Source organism: Aythya fuligula, chromosome 5, assembly GCF_009819795.1.
Source record: "Aythya fuligula isolate bAytFul2 chromosome 5, bAytFul2.pri, whole genome shotgun sequence".
Lineage (NCBI taxonomy): Eukaryota > Metazoa > Chordata > Aves > Anseriformes > Anatidae > Aythya > Aythya fuligula.
Window position 1 is genome coordinate 52,388,067 of NC_045563.1, and position 20,873 is coordinate 52,408,939.

The window sequence follows — 20,873 nt, forward strand, 5'->3', positions numbered from 1 at the left end:
AGGCTTGTCTCAGGGGGGCGCACAGATCCTGGATTCGCACCAGCTCTGTGCTGCTGCGCCTGCCCAGAGCAGCTGGGCTGGGTAAATCTGCCCAGGAGGCCGGCGGGCATCCTCCTCTTGGGATATTAGCTGTATCTGCGAGGAACTTCTGTTCCATTTGTTTAGGCTTTTGGCTGAGGTTTTGAAATGTCGGGAATATCTCATTCAACTCTGCAGAGATTCTGTTAATGTTATGCTTTTGGAGCCAGGTAAACACTTGGATAACTGGCGATATAAATAACTGAAATTATGAGTGTTATTAAACCCATGAGATTCTGTCATTGCTTTAGCTGTCTCTGAAATATCTTAGAGCAATGGGTCTGTCTGTGCTTATCTTTTTAATCAGGCCTAAGCAGGCACTTTCAGCCCCCAAGAGAGCCTGAATCACTGAGCTGCAGGGATATCTTTGCCATTAAGACTGTGACTTTTAGGTTTCAATGAACTTTCAGCGTATTTTTTTTTTATTTTATTTTGTTTTTAAGGCGTATTTGCTTTTAAATAGTAGCTCTCTGCCAGTTTATTTCATATCTTCAAAGCATCGGTGTTTTCCATTTTGCAGCTGTAATCCAGAAGAGCACGGCTGCCAGCACATACCACCTGGGGGCAGGAGCAGGGGCAGGCAGTAGGGGAAGGATTGCTGCAAGGATCTGCCTTGGGGCTGGATCCAGGAGGATGCCAGATGAAGCAAAGGCAAGGCAGATGGACTGGATAGCAGTAAGAGATTGGAGTAGGCTTCTTCTTTCCCTTTCAACAAGGGTGTCGTGAGGTATTGCTTCGCTTGGGGCATCTTGAGCTAGATTGGGTAGGACACTGGGGAAATCAGCTTTAGAGACAACTCTTTTTTTCTTGGATTGTTCTCAGTGATATAAAGACATGGCTGGTGCATAGTGAGCGAGGAATGGGGTGTTTGTGAAATCCAGTCTGTGTGTTGACCATGATTTCCTGTGTGGCTTTTAATGAATTGATTATTCTGAGTGTGTGTGTTTGGGAGAGGGAATAGATTTTTTATTATTATTTTTATTTAAAAATCTTTGTCCTTTGTGTTTTTCCCAGCATGGACAGTTACAAGCTATGTACCTAAAGGCTGTTTTCAGTGTACTCATCTCTGCCTGAGTCTTACATTTCTCAGTGAGTGGCTTTAGGTATTGCAAACAATACCTTTCAATAAGAAATTATTCCCCCTGAAATGTTTCTGATCACTGGAAAAATCTCATTATGTTTTTCAATTTAGAGCTACTTACTTCCTTGTACAAAGTATATTTTGATTAATGTTGAAAATTTAAGACTGCATGCATAAGGAGATGGTTTTTATTGTGTCTGTGGTTGTTTTGCAGACAGAAGTAAGTGTGCAGTGACTTGCTTTTCTGGCCCGGAATTTCTCTAAGTACCTTCCAGTTTCCATTTAGTTTTGTGTGTGTGAAGAGAGTGGAGCCTGAGCTGCATTCTCCCACCCACCACAACCCCTTCTTCCATACTAATAGATGACAGTATTGGCAGTGGGAAAAGTAGGACTTGGAGGAATGTATGTACGTGATGTATCAGCCTCACTTCTGTGATTAAGTATGCAGTTAATCTCTGCAGATTAAATACTAAACACAAATGCAAACCCAAATCCTTTGCCATTTCTGAAGAAATCTGCTGTTTGGAGCTGGGCTTTTGGATGAGCATGAGAAGCAGGATCCTGGGCTGGCTGAAGAGGGAGGGGGGCATGCAGTCGTGGTCTGTGGAGGTCATGTCTTTGAAGGGAACGGTGTTTCTTGGAAGGTTACCATCTTTGATGAAAAGCAGTGCAGGTGTTCATTTTATTTACGGTTGCCTTGGGAGAGTAATTCTTGTGTAAAATAGAATGGGAATGTCTGGCTTCTTCCTTTTTTTTTTTTTTAATTTCTTTTTTTTTTTTAACTTGCCCGCATAATTGAAAAGCCCCACTTCTGTTTGCTTCTGACTGAATGCAGAAAGAAAGGGTGCTGAAGTGCTGATTGCCAGAAACAAAACCACCATCCTGTACCAGCCTGCAGCTGTTGGCCTCGCTTGCAAGAACCAGTCTGTTTCTGAGGTGAGAAGGGTCACAGGAGATCCAGCCCATGACAGCAAGCAGAGAAAGCTTTCCCATTTTCTCAGGCTGGACAGATCAGTGTCCCAGACCAGATCTCCCATTAGAGGAGCAGCGGGAGCTATTTATATGGGAGCTACTCTTCCCTGAGAGATTTTGGTATTTATTGCAGCAGGAATTCTTTCCAGCAAGAATCTTCATATCTCCAGACTCTGATTGAAGAGTACCCAGGACGTGCACCAGCATGGTGGATAGGATACCTTCTGGGAAAGGGAAAGTCTTCGGTTCAAATTTTGGCTTGAACTTTGGCAAAAAGGGGATCTGAACCAGTTTGCAGTATTCCAAAAGCCAGGCACTCGGTCAAATTACCTGCTGTTGGATGAGCTGTGGTGGTTGTCCATGTGTGGTCTTAGCCCATGGCAACTGCAAGGTAATGCAATTTAGCAGTACTCTCTCACTGCTAAATTAAATTACCTGACATCAGCTTCAGGGGATGAGTGTGCACATGGAGAGCTACCACAGCTCAGTTGGAGTACAGCCTACTGCTACTTCACTCTGCCATGGCTTTACTGGGGCCTTACTTGGGTGGCCCAGTGACCAAGCAATAGGTAATAGCCAGCTGCAAGGAGAAGGGAGGTCTAGTTGTGCCTCCAGCTAATGGATATTGCCCGTCAATCTCGTAGCATTTTGAGGGGCTGCAGTCTGCTGAGTTTGGGGTTGACGGAAATAGTGGTTTCCAGCAATTACCTTATCTGGTTAAAAAAATAATAATAATAGTTTGCCTTTCCAGCAGATGTTGACTCCTCTGCCAGTAGGGAGGGCCTGTTGCCTGTAAGAGGTATTGTTTCCAGGAGAATAAGATGTGTTTGGCACCGTGTTTCTCTGAAGGTCCCTTTCATCTCCAGTGAATTCTTGTGCTTCAAATACAGGAAACATTATTGTTGTGGTTTTCACCCCCCTCACTCTCTCCCAAATAACTGTGAGAACTTTCTTTTGGTCCCATTTGATAGTAGACCAAGCAGCAGTCTGTCCTAACCTTCAATTCCTTTATCTCTAGGAATACGAGAATGTGCTGAGTGATGGGGTCTTGCCCGTGGACAATTCAGCAAGCCATGGCAGCCTGGAGCCATGCACAATTTGTCTGCTTTAATGGGATTTTGGAAGGGAATTGGAGTCAAATGGTGTTGGAGAGGCACTTTGCCTCTCGTGTGCTTGCAGTAGGAAGAGCTAGCTGCTAGTGAAAACTTCTGTAGCAAGCCTGTGTCTGCGTTACCTGAGGAGACCAGGAGCTGCCTTTCCTTCAGTGGGCAGCGGGAGGACCACAGCTCTGCCTGGCCCCATCCCCATGGGTCGGTGGCTGAGCAGCGCCTGGCAAGATGGGGCTCAGGGCTGGCACCAGGAGTGGGGAGCCAGGGCTTGCTCCGAGGAAACCTGCAGTCCTCTGCCTCCAGAGCTCATCTTGGGAGGGCGAGCACAGCAGCAGTGGGCAGTGCTTTTGGCAGTCCTGGCAGTTATGGTCTGAGCTGTTGGGTATTGATGATGGACACTGGCAGCACCACGGCATTATTACAGATGCTTCTGTGTCCTTGTGATTTGGCTACATGCACTGCTTTCTTCCAAGCCAGGGCTGAGTTCTCCAATTATTGGCTGCTAGAAGCTTGTTGTAAGCCCTATTGTTCCCATTGTCTCCCAGAAATCATTTCCATTTGGCCCATTCTTTTCCCCAGGTCCCATCTTTCTCCTTTACTGGGATTCTCTGGAAACCACAGTCAGGATGTATTCCTTAAACATACATGAGGTCTAGCATCTGTTGTTTGTGACACAGATCATTGCACATGGCAGAATACATGTGCAAATTCATGCACAGCCAGCTCTCACTGCACAATGAAGATTTGGTTAAATGGGAATTAGGATTAATACTGGATTTAAGTTTCTCGTAGTTGGCTGGTAATAACCTAATCTCCTCAAAGGCTGCAGGCAGGCTGGCAGCATTCAGCTCAAGGCCGTTGTTTGCAAAACCTGAAAGAAATTGAATTTTGATAGTAAGAGAGTTTAACCAGAGCCTTTCGAAGTAGTACATACACTTCCTATCCCTGTCTCAAATGCAGCCTTTTAATTTCTTTAATATATGACATTCACCTACGCTTCTAGGTCTGAGTGTTTGACAGTAATATTTTTTTCATTCCCTTATGTGAAAGCTTAGAGATTCTGATTGGTTTTAGAAATGTATAAATTGCGTTCTGAAAACTGATCTACCAAAATCTCTGTGTAGGCAGAGTGAGATACGTCTGTGTAGGGCAGCCAGCACTCCCTAGTTTGACGTGTGAGCCTACCTCACCCACCTGGCAGGGTGCTGAACGTCCTTCAGGTAAGGAGGCCCAAGAGGCTGCAGAACTGTGGAGCTTTTGGTGTGATGTGGTCAGTTCAGTCCAGTCTGGTTTGATTGCTGCTGTGGTACAGATGACCCGTGAGAAATGAGTTGGTGAGTCTGTGCAGGTCATAAAATGAATCACTGAATTTGAGGGTAAGGACCATGATTGGAAAACACGTTCTCAGGTGAATTCTTGCTTCTGTTTACTGTGGCTGCAATGCAATTTTCTGTGTACCCGGTCTGGACTGAAAATCAGATGTTTAGTCATCTAGGTAATCAACCTTTAATTGTAGTTACTAGTTAAGGTAGAGTTTTTGCAGGTTTAGCCCTGCATCCTCAAGCAGGATGGAGGGGTAAGGTTTACCTACATACCTGCTTTTGATTGCTTGCTTCCAGCCTTCTCTTGGATGGTAGTTTTGACTGGTTCTGCCTAAACATCAAGAGCAAAGCGTTCTTCCATCTGCATCACTGCTAGTGGTAGCCTGAAAATGTGATGTGCATATTTACTCTCCCTGCTTTTCCTCTATTTTAAACCAACTGTCTGTACTGTGGTCATGTCCCCTTTGCAGAGGGTGTCAAAGATCTCTGTAGTGTGATGATGTATGGCACCATCAATCAAGGCATCTAACTGGGCTATTGAGGCTGGAGGGAGAAGAGACATTGACTAGATTTGTGTGGAAAGCTCATCCTGACATGCCGATACAACTCAATATCTTTATTATCAAAATGAAAATGACTTATCTGCAGAGGTGATGATGAGGTGCCTTTATCAAGACCTGAATCCACTACCAGTTTGTGTTTTTTTTCCCTCAAGTCTACTAATTCAACCCCTACCCTGATGGATTTAATTTTTTTTTTCTGCTGCTTTGTGTTGGTCCTCCTTGCTAAGGTTGCCTTTCCTCTCATTGCTGCCTTATTCAGAACCTGCTATGAAAAAATCCCCTTAAAACAGATAATCTTTAAAACATCACATAAAGCAGGACAATTCTTCTGAGGTTTCTTAAGTTTGCTCTGTCACTGTGTTGTCATTGGATGTGATGTTGAGAAATGCACTGAAGTTTTTCCTTCCCAAGGGTTAGAAGCCCACGTGACGACTTGATTAAGATTTGAAAGACACCGACTTAATTTATTGTTGCTAATACCTCTGTCCCCATTGTTTTCAAAGAGTATGAAAGTGTCAGAAACACGAGTCAATTGGAATTCAGATCTATGCAGTGGCTTACAAATCCCCTAAAGCACAAATTTGTTGAAGGCAGGTTAATGGGAAAGTGCTGTTTTAGTTTGTTTTCTGGTTTGAGAGACCATAAGCCATCCTAATCTTTTGTCTTTCAGCTCTATTTCTTTTTCTTATCTTCCACAGAGATTAATGGGAAGAAAAAGTGGATAAAGAGGGAACCCGGAGGAGTCCAGCACCCATCAGTGAAGGTTAGTAGAGAGTTGCGTGAACTGTCCCAGCACGAGAGAAAGTTTGTTCTGGCTAATTAAAAGCATGCAACTTTCACTGTCTCTAGGAGACCACAGCCCTCTCCAAGGAGCCAAGCACCTTGGTTTAAGTCGTGTCGCAGTTCAGGGAAGTCTTGTGAGCATCTTAAAACTGTTGCTTTGTTCAGTATTACGAGTGGTTGGAGGGTTTGCTCTATGGCTTTTCTGTGTGTGTTTGTGTGTGTAGAGTGTTTATGCTTAGAACAACGCTGTGTAATGAGACAGAGCCACTCAGGGAGAGCCCTGGGGCGAGTGAAGCTCAGTGATTTCTAAACCTGTAAAAACTCCGAGAGCATGCGTTAATGCAGTTCTAGCCTCTAACGAGCAGATAGGGAGCCATTAAACCCCTCTGAACAGAGCTAGGGATGAGGGGGAACATCTGAAACTTCAGCTTGCATCAGTTGTATAAATAACTTGGAGAAGAACAAGCCTGGTGATAAAAACAAATCAACAAGAAAAATCAAAAACAAAACCCCTCTTACATCAGTGGATGTTTCAGCCTTGAAACATGAGAGACTTTAGTCAGCATGAGGCCTCGAGCCCTCTTGGTCCTGACATGTGCATTAGCCAGAGGTTTGTCCTGCCACTTAGGCTGAGCACTTCTTGAAGTCAAGGAATTTATGATGACTGGTTTGGCTGAAGCTCTTTGTATTGCAAAAAAGAAATCGTGCTGTGTCTGTTCTTTAATAGCTGGTAGAGATGGATGGGTGTGAGTATGCTGCTATCTTGCTGATGGCACCTTTGAGAGCCCAGAATGATGGGTGGTATGTTTTACAACTGCTCAGTTGTAATTCCTTGTTCTTTCTCCAGTTGAGTCAGCTCTGTACTCAGCAGTAAGACCAAGAGGTCTGACAGAGACCCTTCACCAGCACTTGAAGCTGCACGTCAAAGCTAACTCTGCTCGGAGCAGGTCTAACTGATGGTGTTGTGTTTTTCAAAGCATTTGCAGTCTTGCCTGTGTTAGGCCAGCCAACGTCACCACAGCTAGCACAGCTCCCTCAACAGTTTTCCTTCATGATTTCCCAACTGTGACCAGGAATGCACAGCCCCTGTGCTCTGACATGCCCGGCCATCTCCGTGTCTCAATGCAGATGAATGTGGTGGGATGATTGGTAAACATCACTGGGTGTTCTGATGGTGAACGTATGCAAGCTGCTTGCACGGTGTGACTCGTTTATTTCCCCCTTCCCCATGCTCCCTGAAAGCCCAGCTGCTGCTTTATCACTCCTGATAAGCGGGTGTGTGATCCAAGGCAGAGCCATCAGCCAGAGCTGAAGGCAGGCAGGAGTCCCGCGTGCATAGTTTGGGGGCAGCTTGGTTTCTTTTCTGATAAGCCTGTGCCTCTTGCGGCAGTACAGTGCACACTCCTCTTAAACCGTAATCATAATCCTCTTTGCAGCAGGCGCTGCTATCCCCACAGGAAGCATTAGCAATATCATGAAGTGCGGAGACTTCATTGTTTTCCCCTAATCTGCGAAGGGAGCTGAGACAAGACAGAGGAAACTTTAACCTATTCCGTGCCTCAGTGGTAAATAATTAGTTTTTTGGTGGGTGGGAGAATGGGGGAAGCCTCTTACTTAAGATAAAGTAAGTGCAAGGCTCACGGGCTTATCTTGCTCTGTGGAATTCAGGAAAGGACATGTCCTTGAATTCGCCTGTCTGGCATGCCCTGTTTTTGTGTTTGGGAGAAATGAGGTTTATTAGAGCCGCCCTAAGTGATTGCTGGGTGTAAGGCACCTCTTGCCAGGAAATGATAGCTGCGCTTTTGTTTGAGGACCTTGAACAAAAGGCTTTGGATGCGTAATAATGTGCAAATTTGGGTGGGTGGGAAACGGAGAAGGTTAATAGGGCAGGCTAACAGAGGAGGAGCTGAGCTTGGGAAAGGAGGAGAGAAACACTGAGGACATGGCAGCAGAAAGAGGGAGGTAAAACAGGAAAAGCAGACCCCTTTTGTCATGCTAAAGTTAATTTAGTCACCAGCGGAAATTTTGGGGTAAGTGCAAGCTGTGCCTGCTGCAATAACGATGCTTCCAGCCATGGCAGTGTGAGAGGCCACAGTGGCTGTTAGATCCGGGGGTGCTGTGTGCGGGTCTGTGTGCTGCGTGAGCGCTCTTCAGAGCCACGTCTGTCCCCAGGGACAGCTTGCTGTGACAGCGCTTGTGGGTGTGAATTCACTTTGGGTCAGTGCGTTGCATCCTCAAAACTTCTCTTTGCAAGCTGCCTGCCACAAAACCTGTCTTGTCGTGCTCGGTGCTGCAGCTGCGGTGTTGCTGTGCGCTCCCTGGACGGGGCTGACATCAAGTGGAGTTGTGGGGTCTGCCCCAGCCTGGTGCTGGGGGGCAGGAGCCCATCGCACGTGTACACTGTCTGTGAAAGTTCTTGACTCAAAACACCCCAAGGAGAGCAAGGAAACAAAAGCTTCTCAAAAATAGCATGAGATAAGGATCTGGAGAATTTGCTTTTTGTTTCTTTCAAGAGTCCCCAGAGACTTCTTCTTTTAAGGGAAGAAATGTTGCTTTCAAGGTCGAGCCATTTTTTTTTTTTTTTTTTTTTTTTTTTTTTTTTTCCTCCAGACTTCAAAGGCAGTCAGCTGAGAGCTTCTTAGGAATGTTACATCTGTTCAGAGTAAACATGGATCGGCACTTTTTCCTCTTCCAGTGTCCAAAATTTCTGCACAAATTTTCTTGAGAGTGCAGTAAACAGGACCCAGCCTCAGAGGGGATGGATGATGAGCAGTAGTAAAGGATGGAAAACCAGCAACTGGGAGTAGCTTTCTGCAGAGGTATTTAGTTGAGACATGGGTTTTATTCTCCTGGTGCCTTAATAGAAAACCTTTTAATGTCTGTGCCTTGAAATAAAATTGATTCAGAAATTGAAACTGAACAAGTGGACTGAAATGTAAACTTCTAATGCCTGCCTGCTCCTCCTTAAACTCTTCACTTCAGCTAGTTTTGTAGCTGCTGACACACGGTCTTTTTTTTTTTTTTTTGCTTTTTATTAAATCGCTTATCCTTTTGCTTTTAATCTTAATCTCCGTGTATCAAACAGTGAAATCAACCAGTTTTGCTTTCTGGCTCTAACGCTGAACTACTGTTCCTTCGTCATCTGATCCAAAGCCTATTGGCAGCGAAGGGGCTTTGGATCAGGCACCTGACATGCTGCAGAAAATCAGCACCGCAAGCTTGGCGGATGGAGCAGGTGGGGCCAGGATTTCGAACTAGTTTAACATAACCCTGCCTGAAAATGGTAGGAATTTATTGCTGAATTGATGAAAGCTGACGTGTAGCATTGCTGAGAGCGTTTGGAAATCTCCCCCTTGGTAGGGTGTGTGGACATGATCCTGTCTCAAGCAGCCTTGTTCCTGACTGCCTCCTTACATCTCAAACTGAACTGCAAGTGGTTTTCACACCAATTATTTCCCTCGTGCTTCTGAATACAACTGGTGCGGGGAGGGGAGGTGGTTGTTTATGCCATTTCCCTGGTGCAGCTGAAACTCAGAGCAGCCAGCTCACACTGAAGCTGTTGTTTCCTCTGTGCGCTTCCCGTAACGAGGCCGAGGAGTGTGAGATGTGCGATGCAAGCGTGTGGCTTTGTCACATGCATGACGATAGAGATCTTGGTGCTGTCTCGCTTCGAGTTGGGCAAGTACGTTTCATTTGTCGCTTCTGTGTGTTTTTCTTTTAAACTAGGCTTCTTAAATGAAGAAGAGCAATATTTAAGCTTTAGAGTAAATAAGCAGAGCACCCTGGCTTCATCTTGACTAATCTGTTTAACCTTCATCAGCGCAAATATTTACTCTAGGCATTGAACATCCAGGCAGTGTAATTCTGATGCTAAAACTCATGCGCTGAGAATGCTGTAGATTGACTAATCCTGCAGAATTCCAGAAATCCCTGTCTGTATAAATAAACTTCCTATGTGAAGGATTATAACTAAATAAATGCTGTGAATTCAGATGAGCGAGGCAGAAGTATAGCAGTTGGCTCTCTTGTGCCTGCTCGCTTCTGTATTTTTTATAAGGACATTCATCTTAGTCTAAAGAGATGTGTAAAGAAAACTGCAAATACTGAAGCAGAGTGCTGTCATATGCTGCAGGGAGAAAGTTTACCCCTCTGCCTTTTTACTAGCAATTTTTCCTTTATTGATTTTGAGCTTGCCTTCAGCTTTATTTACCTGGTCTGTGATTTTTATTCTTTTTTTGGGTACGCTGTTTCTGGTGAATCTGTATTCTGTAGGTCCTTGTCCCTTTCCTGCAGCTGGAAAATGTAAAGAGTTTTTGAAACTGTTGTCCTCTGGGTTGAATAGCAGAGCACACAGCATCTGGAATTACAGCAACAAAGACGGCATGTTTGTCAGGCTGCTTTGTGCGTCCAGTGCAAGGAAACCCACAGGGTAAACCTCTTGGTACAGGTACAGCGTAGGCAAGTCCTGAGCCATTTGGCTTCTGTCCTATTACTGTATTAGCTATTCTTTCATTGCAAGATTTCTTATAAGTACAGACTTATCTGGGATCCTTATCTCAGGGATGTTCTGTTAATATCCCTTGATGTTGCCCTCGCTGTTACTTGAGATCGTTCCAGAGATGTGAAGGCTGTAAACACCCAGGGGAGAGGGATTAGTCTAGCTGTTATAAAGGGAATAACTAAGAAGACGGAAGTTAAGTTAGAGACATAAAATCAAAACTGTTTCAAGAGAACTTCCCAACAGTGTTGTTTGTTAGGTTCATGGAAACCTAATGCATCTTGTGCCATCTGAGAATTTTGAGAGTAGTCTGCAAAAACAAAATAGGAGAAAGCATAGCTGGAGGGAGTTGTTCTCCCAGCTGATGTCACTGCTTTTGAATTCTGATATCGTGCATAATGGTACAAAACAAGAAGGAACAAATTGCTCAACTGTGTTTTCAGGACGGCGTCTATCCAGGAACCCGGTCGCTTTGTCCTACCAGACAGCTCTCCCTGCTTGAAAGGGACCAGTACAGGAAGAATTTCACCTACTTAACTTGCCATCATGCTCTGTGGGGAAATTCCCTCTATCCCATGTTGCATTAGTCGGTCCTCCTAACTCTCAATCCGAGGAAGAATCACTGCAGCTAGGCAGCTAATCTCATTTCTGTCCTCAGATAAGATTGTTATCAGGGTAATTGTCTGTTTGCTCCCCCTCCTGAGTCTAATCAGAGTGGATTGTGCCAGTACCTCCTGGGGCAGAGGAACTCAGACACTGATTGCCCTCAAAAGAAAGAGAAAATCCTCAGTGTATATTTAACGTAAACTTCAGTTTTGTTAGATGTTCACAGGAAAATTGTCTAGAAATAACTTGCTCAGACATGTCTTGCACATTTCACAGTAATATATTTTGTTCTGGTTTACAATCTAGGTTCAGACAGGCAAGTTCATGTAGTGCATGCTGTGGTGAGGCTTTCAAAAGATAGTGCTGTGCACCAGGGGAACTGGTACTTTCCCAAGCCTTGGGATAGAGCAAGTTCATGTCTGCAGAGAATGATCTTAGATGTTGATGTTCCAGCCAGCAAATAATTCTGAACAATTAGTGCTTTCTCCCTTATTTCAAAGCAAATTATGGGGGTGGGTGGATTTTGCTGATGGGGATAAAGGAGGCTCAAAGATATTAATTTTTCATACATCCTTCAAGTTGGGACTAGAGCTTTTCTCTTGATGTGTCTACCCAAGGAAGCATACTACTTGGTCTCTTTTTAGTGGTGTGCAAACCATGGATAATGCAGAACACCATCGAGATTTGGAGATGCAGTGCGCTCCCCCTTGTTTTATGGATGAGAAAGCTGAGATGCAGAGGCATCATGAGCTGCCGTGGAGATTGCCAAGGCAGAGTTGCATGCAGCAAGATAAGGGAGTGTGTGCCAGAGCCAGTAAAGCTCGTGGCAGCTCCCGATGCCTTGTTGGGGCTACCAGCTCCAACAGCCAGCCCAGTATGGAAAGCAAAACACAGTCCTGCACTTAGTGGTGTTGCAGTTGCAGAGATGATGCCTGGCTCTATCAGCCCTGTACCCTTGGATAGCTTTAATGAAGCTCTCTAGCTTCCGAGTGTGATACCTAAAGCAAGCTTAAAGGGTAAGAGCATACCAGCAAGGAGAAGGGTGCTCATAGCTGCTGAACTTGCATGCCTCGTATGTGAGAACCACTGAGACTGTCTGATTCAATCAGGCTCAAAAGGCGCTGAAAGAAGCGGGTCCTTTCGGGCACATGCAGCAGTCTTCCAGAGGACCTTGAAATCGGTCTGGGCACAGCTGCCTCTAGCCTAATGCACACGTGGTGTGCTTAGTGTGGACGTTCTCTAAAGCTTCCATTGTGTAGTTTTCAGCTTCCTGCTCCATTAGACCTCAAATCACTAATTGCAATGGTAGCTTTGTGGCTGTAGTGACCCTTTTAGAAGGCACCATAAACACTTTACATTTGCTGGATGGCTTAACTGATGTTACTCTGCTCTTTACAAGAAGAGAAACAGAAGTACAGAGGGAGGGGAAGACAAGTGTAAAGATGTGTAAAAGCTATTTTTACCCTTGACTATATACCACACTGAGGAGATGCCAGCGACAGCGTTTAGAAGCCTGCTTCTGGAACTGGAAGTAACACAGCTGCATCAGGGCGCCTAGTAAACAGCCTCAAATAAGTTGGGTGTGGGTTCACTTAGCTGCTGGAACCTGGGCTTGCATTTCATACAGCACTCCTGTTTCTTACAAGCACATCACCTTGCTCAGAGCCAACTGCGGTATGTTTGATTTGGCCCCACTGCACGTGCCATGGATGCAAGTGTCCAGCAGTAGAGCTTGGGGTCTTGAAGGCCCCCTTTTTCCTCCCCAACCCTCTCTCCATTGTGTGTGGCTGATTCCTTGTGGCTTGGTTTCATTTTGGTATGTCTTTTTCTGCACTTGAAGAATGTTTTTGGCAGCTGTTGGTCCTTTAGTGGGCCCTCATGCCATCAACCACCAGAGCTGTACATACACTAAATGTGCTTTGTTACCTGGGTTAAACCACGGCGTTCAGTCTTTGTGAGCAATTCACATCACAAACCCTTGACTCCAGCTGTTCTTTTTCTGCGATGGCACCGAGGCCAGTGCTGTAACTCACTCTGCTGCTTCTGCTGGCATAGCACTTCCGAGCTGTCCCCTCTCGCATGCGTTGCTGCCTGTGTTGCAGTGCTGACGGTGAGGCTGTACATGAAGGAGCTGCTGGCTGATGTACGGAAAGCACACTTTTGGAGGCTGAAAGCAACTTCCTCTGGAGGGGCTAGCAAGCAGCAGCCCCTGCCTGCTTCCCTTCCCCATCACGAGCCCTGTGCAGAGCGATACAGCCCCAGGGCTGTTCCCTTGCCTCACCCAGCTCATGGCTGCACCCACCTGCCTAATGCAACCCTCTGGGCTGCCACCCATGGGACTGCTTATTTGGTATTTTGAAGCTGTAACTTAAATATCCCTCTAAGAGCCCCTTCATGCCCTACCTTGGTTTTATTTACCCATTTGCACAGTGGTGAATCACAGTTACTCCCTCGAAAAATTACCCCTCGGGTCTTTGCATCCTTAAAAATAGCTGTCCTGGTTTAATCCCCCCTCTGCCCAGGAGGTACAGGACTTTGTAGGGGATCTGCGTGGGAGAGGAGCGGATGCTTCACAAGAGGGTGAGATGCTGAGCGCTTGGGTTCATCTCCCGGAGAGCAGGGCCCTGTAACCTGAGTGTTTTCTGGTGAGGGGGCCTGCTTTGAGAATTTATGAAAGTATGCCATTAATCCAAACACTAGCGAAGTGAGTGTAGCACGAACATATCTCAAGTTACTATTATTGCTGCTGCCAGCTACCATAAAAAGCTTTTCTAGACTCTATTAGCAAGTGAACAGAAGGGATGTCACAGAGCTGTCAGGCCCAGACTGTCATCCTGGTCTCACCACGCTCAGGAGTACATGACATGACTGAAACGTCCCTGTATCAGAGCTGATCTAAGGGTCTGTCTCTCCCTTGCCTCCTGACTGCAATGCCTTCTTTCAGTAGCAGTTGGAGATGTTGGGATTAGCGAGTGATCCACTGGTTCTCCTCAGCCGTAGGAATGGCCATGCATAGTGTGGGCAGAAGTAGCCAGTCTTGTTAAATTATAGCTTTAGGAGAGACTACACTGAGAGGTTTATAGTTGAGGCCAAGAAGTAAACTGTGAGAAGCACAGTCCGAAAAAGCAGAAAATATTGAGAAACATTTTGCTTGTTACCCTCTTAGCACATTGCAAGAAGGCCTGCTTCATGCTACAGGGCTTCAGTTACCTATGACAGCAACCTTTATTTGGTTGGATTAATCCACAGATGCTTTGTGCAAACTATGGACACACTTTGCATGTATACACCATTTCAATTAAGATCACTCCAGTCTGTAACTTGGTAGAGGAAATCCAGCAGCTTTCAGTAAGAGCTGAGTAAGGCATTAGCCTGTTTTTGAAAGAAAACTTACATGACTTTGTGTGGGTAGAATAAAATAATTCAGTTCTTCAAAGATTGAGTCCAACCACCCGACCTCTTTAGGGCCAGAGATTAAAGCATATTGAGGGCATTATCCAAATGCCTCAGACAGGCAGTGAGGCATCAACCACCTCACTAGGAAGCCTGTTCCAGTGTTTGACCACCCTCACAGTAAAGACATTTTAACCAGTGTCCCATCTGAACCTACACCAGCATGTCTTTGTGCCATTCTCAGGCCTTCTGACTTCGGTTACCAGGGAGAAGAGACTGGCACATCCATTTCTGCTTCCCCTCAAAGGGAAGAATCTTGCAGTACTCTTGTGCCTATCACAGAAGTGCCACTTAACTTCAAGACACAAAAGTCAGGAGAAAAGAGAAGTGTTTTGTTTGTTTGTTTTTTAAACTAACTTCAACAATCAACTTCAACAGGAATCAACAGCCACTGAGAAGGGACAGTGAATGGGAAATGGTTCAGGTGATCTGAGGAATCAGGATCTCTTTGAAGGAAAGACAGGTGCTCAGTGTGAACTTTCTGGTTAACTGCTGGTTAACTTTCTGGTGTCGCAGCCTTTCCAGGGTAGATGGCTTGTTTCTAGCTGTGTTTGCTGTTAAGCATATCACGTTGTGCATATATACAACTGGATCACGCCTCTGTGCATTGCTCAGATGGCAGATCCCAAAGAAGCTTCCATTCCTGTGTTGAAAAATAGGAAGGGGCACGGTTTCTTCTGGTTTGTTCCAGATTTATTTCTTTTTGAGTTGCTTCCAGTGGCTCAGGTCTGTCAAGAGCATCATGCTGGCAGTGAAGCAGAGCAACGCCAATATTTTAAGCACCATAATTCACAGCTTGCTCATAGTGAAAGTGCTGTCCACTTACACTCTGTTCCAAGAGATTTGTGGTAGAGAAAGTCTAGACAGAGCCCTGGCCTCCTACCTGTCTAGTTTTGTAAGTGGAAATCTGATGGCTACCATTATAGCTTGTACTGGGGTCTCCATGGGTTAAAACAAATCTAAATGTCTTGGGTTCAGTCCTGGCTAGGGCGGGGATGGTCCCTACAGATGGTCCCAAACTGCTGGAGGTGCTATCAGACGTCTGGAGTGTCACAGGAGCCAGAGAGTATCCCTTTCTTATGGGTAAGGGAGTGCTGCTCATGCCATAGTTGTGTACCTTTACAGAGACAGTAGTGCCAAATAAACGTGACTGGCTCCCAAAATCACATAGCCCTGCCTTGGCCACAGCTTCTAGGAGGATCCTTTGGAAGGGAGGAAAAAAGGGAGAAGATTGGTGCTTTCCTAGCCCTGTGAATTAGCCACTCTGAACTGCAAGCTCCCCAGAAACTCTTCAGTAAGGATTGTGGTCAGTAGATGGCTCTTCCAGTTTTGCTGTGGATCCTTCAGCTCTCATTGCCTGTGATGAGATTTGTACCTGAACAAGGGCTTTGGTCACCCCGTTCAATAATAAAAATTGAAAGCTAGCTTCCTGATGGCTTTTTGCTTCATATTTGCTGCTGCTTCCCATCATTAACAGCAGCAAAGTGGCATGGGGTGAAAATCAGCACTAATTTGGGAGCTTGATTGCCTGTGTAATAAGCTTCTCTGTTATTCTTTGGCAGGAACAGCAGCTAATATAAATTTTTTGCTGTCACTTCTGGATGGGCCGCGTACCAGCATCAAAGTTAATCCCTCAAAATTATGTTCCATTATAAATCTCTCTTCACAGATGAAGTGGGTGCAATTAGGCATAGAGGTCCAGAACTGTTACCAAAAAAAAAAAAAGAAAAAAAAAGCTCTGAAGGACAAAAGCAGTCTGCCTGCGCATTGTGAAGTGGTGTAGCATCTTGCCAATCACCTCCACAAAACAGAAGCTCTTTGGCCACAGTGTTCCTGGGACTCGCTTGGCAGTGACAATATATTAGGAGTTGACCAAGTAGATATTTCACCTTTTCGTACCTACAAGTCAGGATCCTAGGGGTCGTTTGAAGCTATTTGTGTAGGTTAGCCCACATTTCTTTTCTTCCAAGTACACACAGAATATTTAATGTCATTATTCCTGCCTGAGTCCTGGGAAATCAGAAAAAGATCATCAAGAGTCTGGTAATAGGCTGACAAAATCCCCAGCATATTTAATTAGAGATTATTCTTTTGATGTTTGGGTTTATTTTGATGCTCGTTTTTTTTATCAGGTTACTCTTGGGTAACCTTCTGTATACGGAACAACTTCCCTGCTTTCATGAATGTCAAAGACCCTCAAGGTTTAAATGTACTAGCATGGTTAAATTACTTTCACTGTTAAAGCTTAATGCTAATATTTGGGGGGGTAGAAAAAAAATGGAGATAGTACTAATGTTGTGACACTCTGCCTATTCTGTGGGCTGTAGTATGCCTGACTTTCTGCACTCAACTTTGTAACTGTAAGCTTAAAATTGGAGCCTGCTAAAGGCCCATTCTTGCTCCTTTCTGGAAGGGGATGACTTAATTCCTGTTATAGCACACCCTGCCCATAGTGTACCTTGGAAATACAAGAAACTAAGGTGCATTTCTGTTCTTGTGCAACACAAACTCTCCTTTCATCCCTGCCTTCTGCCTTTTTCTTTGGGGTGCCAAATAGATGTTATAAAGCCTACCCTGAGCATGGTGCAGGTTATGCAGAGCACTGCCAGCTGTGGCACTGAGCTGCTGGGAGACTGAAATGCGGACTAAGGATGCAATGATGTCGGGTTTTCCTGATGTGACCAAGAGGAGACTTAGTCTGTGAACACTAGCACTAGAATAAATCACTAAATGGATTTTACAAGCCATGGTGATTTTGTTTTCTGAACTTGTAGATAGACAAAGAATGCAACACAACATCTTACTATAAAATGCGTGACCAGGCAGCAACTGAGTGCTACAGAACCTAGGAATCTACAGGATTAGAAGTCTTGACAAGCTCAAAAAACAATGAATTAAGGTCAGTAGTTGATGCTGAACTATGGCCGGTGTTAAATACACAAATGACTTCTTCCCTGTGATGTCCCAGAGCAACACCAGGCTGCTGGTTAGGGTGGCAGAGAGAGTTCAGCTGCGTTGCACCCCAAAGGGGTTGAGCAGTGACTAGCTGTCATATACAGAATCCATCATCTGTTGTGAGGGATGTGACTGTGAAGTAGCTGACTTCTGTAAACAAGCTTTCCACAGATACTTTTTCCCACCCAACAACAAAGGTCTTGTTTGGGAATGCTTTTTGGCTGCGGTCCTCGTGACCCCCTTGGGAAATGCACTGTGCATTTGCTTGCACTCACCAAAGGAAAAAGTGAAAGTAACACAGCTGTAGTGATTTACTACAAAGTTTTGAGGCTAATTGCCTCATATGTTTAATTAATAACTGACACATTCTGTCCCTCAAAGAGCTTGGAGAACTTCCATCTGGACCCCTAGTGATTACAGCCTGGAAGCCATCCTTGTAATTAAGGAGCAGGCTATAGGAGGCCTGTTCCCATTATGGGCAATTACTGCGCTTGCTACTTTTTTTCTTCCTTTCTTACCAAAGGACTGAGAAACTAGGGCTCAGAGGCTAATCTGACACAAAACCTCGACTGAAGAGGTGCTTTGTGCTAACCCGTGGTGGAACGACGGGGTTATGTTTTGGTGCCAGCACTCTTTCTTCCAACAGGCGGTCAGGAGGCAGGTTCTCCCAAAACCAGAACGTCTTACACCAAATAGAAGCATTTGTTGGTCAATATTAATCAGCCATTCAAGGAGCAGATTTTCCCAAAGAACTGGGCAGGGGAATGTTTCTGCTGTGATATCTCTCTTTCCCTCTCTCTCCCGACTTGAAACTTGTGCTGGCTTTGACAGCTGCTCATCTGCAACGACTCTGGCTGGCTCCGAAGCCCTCAGAGCAGAGGATGCTGTGTCTTTAAGCCTTCCATACAGTGCTGAAATGTTATGACAGAGCATCTCACAGGGGGATGCGGTTTCCGTGGCAACCTCACACTGTAAGATAAGCAAACTGTTTTTTTTTTTTTCGGTGTTTTTTTTTTTTTTTTTTTTAACTGAGAGGTTCAAGAGCGAGGAAGGAATGAGGCGATCTGTCAGCGGGCGAGACTTGAAAAGAGGAAACCATGTCCATTAATCCTGCAGCCCTGGCTGCTTTGTGTTTTAATTAGCGAATGTTATTACGGCAGACAGCACGGGCGCCTCACCCTGTTGTGGGTTTTTGAGGGCTTTTTTGTTTGTTTCTCTTTTTACATCCCCAATTAAAAAAAAAAAAAAAGGGGGGGGTTTAAAAAAAAGCTTTATTAAGGCTTTGAATGAAGGTCTGAAATAAAGAAGCCTCACAGTCTGTGTTCAGAGCTGCTAGCCCAAGCCAGGGATGGAAAGTGTAGCATGGCTGGTGGGGACAAATCTGCTATTCTCAAATTGAGAGAACCCCTTACATTTATTTTGCCTGTCTTGCCACTGGTGCCACTGCAAAATGGAAACCTCCCTTACCCCTGTTTCCTACATATCCATGGCAATGTGAAGTACAGCAAGGGAGTAAATCTGTTTCATCCTCTGTAGCCTACCCAGAGCCATTTCTTGTTACAGAGCTACGTTGTCTTCCTCTGCCATTGCTTTAGGGCAGTCAACACTTTTGGGGTCATCAGTTAGCCCCAAAGTGAGAGCCATTTGAGCCCCTACAGAGAATGCAGCACAACGTGCAGGCTCTGGCAGTCAGCGGTGTAACACCAAGGACAGGGAGTAGCAAGAAGGCAGCTCCTGCCTGGGCTTGGACGGCGTCTTAGCAAACAGAGACTCTCTTGGTAGCAGCCAGTGCACCAGCTGGGTAGGAAACTCTGCTGGTCTTGTAAATGCGCTGTGTGTAGGAGTTTATTATGGAAAATATTTTGACAACCTTTATTATTTTCAAACTCGTCTACGTGTCACCAGAAAATTGAAGTTAAAGTAAATGTTATCTCACCAGCGGTCTTCTCTGCATAGTTTCCGTGTCCATCCTTTGCGGAGTACTGCCTGCGCATCGCAGGGAATTAAAGCCTGCTGTAAACCTAAATGTGGAATGAAAAGAAAATTACTCTAGTCCTATGAGAAATGAATAAATGAAAGACATTCTTGACTACTTTCCTATAAGCAGCAGTATCTTCGCCTGTGTTTCAGGGGCTGGTGCTTACAAGGAATTCTTGTAATCATATTTGCTTTTACTTTCCTGCCAATGTCACCTTCAATGCTCTTCTGCCAAGATTTATCTAAATATTTTGTTCTCCGAATTAGGGTGCAAAGCCCAAGTGCAATAGTAGAGGTGTTCTTCTCTGCTAGTTTGTATTTTCTCCACAGTGCATGAGGTGGAGAACTAACCTCTGTTCCTGTGACTAGGTATGAGATTTTTTTATTTATTTTTTAGAGAGGGAGAAGCCTGTGTCCGTTTCACCCTCTAGCCTCTCACCCCTCAAACATTACACTTGTTTGTTTTTATCTCTTTGTTTACCCTGTTTGACCAGTAGTTTTTCCGGGGATTTCACAATTCATAAGCTCAGCAGATAGCAGAGTTGCCGCTCTTTATCAGGTACACATAAGGGTTTGGGGATTTTCCTCATCCCTGCAGTTTTCTCCATTGTTGTTCTCTGCTGTTTGTTTCTCTCTCCTCCTCTGCCCAGAACAAAGCAGGTGCCAGCATATTGAATAAACCAGGTGATAAGTTTCTTAGCTAAATATTGAGCATTTTAGTTGTCACTCAGGTGTCTTACAAATGGAAGAGCATCAGTAGAAGGGTTTGAAGGTAAACGGCATCATCAGACAGTGCTTGTGCTGGCATACCTTTCTGTCTAGAAGTCTGGGGCTCTCATTCATCCAGTAGCAGCTGTGCTTTCACATGACCTTACTGCCTGTGATTCTGGCGTTCTGATCAACTCAGGAAAAAACTGACCAGCCAAGGAGAAAATGATGGAAGTCACCCCTGGACACGCGTGTTCCTGCATGTGGGAGCTCTTCCATCAGGTGCCATCTGGGCAGCCTTCAGCTTTTCCTTCCTCCTTCTCCCACCCCACTTTGCTGTTCAGCCGCACGACACTTGGTGGGATTTGCAGAGAAGGGACTTTATCCCCAGGTGGGAAGAAGAAGCCCAGAGAGGCTTCCTAGCCAAATAACTCGGGAAATCTGTGGTGAAGCAGGGCTCCAAACAGGCTGTCTCACAGGAGCCATTCTTTCCCACAAACCACTGGACTTTTCCCCTGCACCAAGATAAGCATCAGTGGGAGCAAATGCAGGAAAGAAAAACCCTCTGGTATTCAGGTATTGCCTGGTACTGTAGACTGACTGAAGAGCCAATGTATTTCCCTTGATATTTGAGGTTGCAATAGTTAGAAGTGTCTTCCAATGAGTCCACGCTCTTCAAGAAAAGTTCAGCAAAGCAAATTGCAGGTTGAAATGGGCCAAGCAGCCTCAGAAACCCTGGTCTGGGCTCAAGTAATTCCTCCTGAAAAG

The 20,873-nt window shown here is 45.1% G+C and overlaps 1 protein-coding gene across 3 annotated transcripts in view; it reads left to right on the forward strand.

The window, feature by feature from the left end:
* TSPAN18 (tetraspanin 18) overlaps positions 1-20,873 on the forward strand; it is a 106,318-nt gene that overhangs the window by 14,202 nt on the left and 71,243 nt on the right. For 2 of the 3 annotated variants that reach the window (XM_032188024.1, XM_032188025.1), the window contains exon 2: positions 5,824-5,888. The gene's annotated coding sequence lies outside the window, so the exon portion shown is untranslated. Of the gene's footprint in view, positions 1-2,074; positions 2,096-5,823; positions 5,889-20,873 lie in introns of those variants that run through there. The other variant, XM_032188026.1, reaches the window with a different exon arrangement.